At 47.5% G+C, this 2,274-nt stretch overlaps 1 protein-coding gene across 4 annotated transcripts in view; it reads right to left on the bottom strand.

The window, feature by feature from the left end:
• Positions 1–2,274, bottom strand: part of RERE (arginine-glutamic acid dipeptide repeats) — a 309,682-nt gene that overhangs the window by 3,942 nt on the left and 303,466 nt on the right. The gene's annotated exons all lie outside the window — the stretch shown is intronic.

Below are 2,274 nucleotides of genomic sequence, written 5' to 3'. Positions count from 1 at the left end.
CCCCCCCCCCCTTTTTTCCCCCCCCCCCCCCCCCCCCCCCGCGGGGCGATTAAACTGTATTTTCCTTTGACTCGCAAGCCTGGTGGATTCACTGTTAGGTACAACCCTTGTCCCTGCAAACAGATACCCCTTTGAGCCAGATGCTTTTTCCCATCCTTTGCAAACAGAAGCTACAAAAGAAAACAAATCAAGCTTGAACCTGCTGTTATACTAACTCTGCACCAGTCACATGCCCATGCTCAGTAATGACAGTGGACACTGCACCATAAACCCTGGCGTTGCTCGGTTCTTCTTCTTCATTCTCGCCTCTCCTCCATGCCCCAACCTGCATATACTGGGGTCCTGCCCATGATTTTCATGTTAACTTCATGAAAGAAATGTCTTGCCTCATGATTATACGCAAATGCAGGTCAAGAGATTCTTGACAGTGCTTGGGACACAGGTTTAGATGTGCACTCGTACCTCCACTAACACTGCTCTTGACAGACACAAAGCTGACAAAGCCTTCATTCCCCTAGGCAGGCAGTGTCACCTCTGGGGAAGCTGCCTGCACCCTCCTGCGAAAAGTGGGGGGAGAGGGGTGCAGAAGGAGGGTGGAAACCAATATTCCCCTCCTTACTTGTTCTCACTTGCAGGCAATTTCTCCACTGTCACTTCATGAAGTCGATGTAAAACATGACATTGGCAAAACCACAAAAATATTTACCCATCAGAGCTTGACAAATCCCATGCATTTAAATTTTGAGGGTTGGCAGTGACATGGCAAATTGGCAGGAAGCACAGCCCAGCCCCAAAATCATTTCTATCCCAGTTCTCTGCCGGCTGCAAAGCGCATACAAGCTGAGCAACTGTATGGCAGGGCGGCCTGGCCATACAACTGATCCTTTCTCCCCCATTTCCTTATGAGGCTCACTTCTTTGTTTAGCGATAGTCCCAGGTGAATTGTGTTTCGGTGATTTCCCTGTTTGCAGTAACTGATTCTCGGGGCCTGATTATACACGGAGTTATTCCAAAACACTAGCGTGAAGCTATTCTAGAAAAGCTACTGTGCTTTAACTTCCCACCCTACCTTAAACCCAGATTAACTTTCAAGCATAGATAAACCACAACTGATTGCAAATACTCTCAAAGTAACTATGCTGTTTGTCCACAGCAGCCTTTAAACTGGGCCTGAGAGTGCATCAGCAATGTGCACGTCCAAGAACAAACATCTGTGCAGCGTCCATGTTAGTCACAGACATGTTTCACGCCTGATGGTTAATTAGCTAACCATTAACCGGAGGTATAAACCCTGGGAGAGGAGGGGTGGGAGAATGCTCCAAACTAGATAGTAACCACTTCACCTTGAAAAGTGACCATATTTCATCACTTCAGGATCTGGAGGTATACAGCTGATTTCAGTCCATCCTGTTAACAACCTGTAAAACTTCAGTTGCACCAATGTCAACCCTGCTCCTCACAATCCGCAAGACAGCATCTAGAGAAGCTCACAGTGCAGCCAGCCAGTGACTTCAGGTACAGCACCAACACCGCCTCTCTGGGGTACATTTCTATAGAAACACAAGTGTGCATCCTCTGGTTTCTTTAATGCACAGTGTAGCTCTTCCTGCAGCAGCTCTCATTCCTTCCCCAGCTCTGAAAGTGGCTATGCTCTCTCTTTTAATGCATGTGCTCCAAGAGTCATCATGCCGTATTTGCCTGCACAAAAAGTACATTTGCAGCCTGCTGTCCAAGGAACCATATGCCATGTACTTGAATCACTTTAATTTCTGACCTGCCTACAGCTGCATCCTTTGCTGTCTGGTTTAACTGCCTCAGTTAACCTGCTTTCACCCATCTGCTCTCAGAAAATTGGGGAAATCTGCATTCAGTCGAGCACCTTGCAAATTACCTGTGTAATGACAGGCTCGGTCAAACGAGCAGCTTTCTAATCCCTGTGTTGGCAGCTAACTAGGTACCAAGTCCCTTCAGCAGGCCTTTTTCAGGATCTTAAAACGTGCTCGAAAAACATTTTAAAATAACAAGGCCCATTACAATCTCTCTCCTAAACCCCTCTCCGTGGCAAGCTTAGATAAAGGAGCTCTGTGATGACAGACTTCATACAAAACTCCCTCCAGCTGCAAGGTGCCCAAATATTTGGGTGGATGGCATATGGAGGGAGTGAAGAAATCAATTCTCTCACGCCTACCACTGACTACTGCACCTGATACTAGTCTGCGTGGCCTGCAGTGGCTGCAGCCCCCCTCTAGTAACAGCTCATATGGCAGGGCTGCT

Source organism: Gavialis gangeticus, unplaced genomic scaffold, assembly GCF_001723915.1.
Source record: "Gavialis gangeticus isolate Ggan-Ray unplaced genomic scaffold, GavGan_comp1, whole genome shotgun sequence".
Classification (NCBI taxonomy): domain Eukaryota; kingdom Metazoa; phylum Chordata; order Crocodylia; family Gavialidae; genus Gavialis; species Gavialis gangeticus.
The sequence above is the reverse complement of the archived record's forward strand: the minus strand, read 5'-3'. Positions and strand labels throughout refer to the sequence as shown.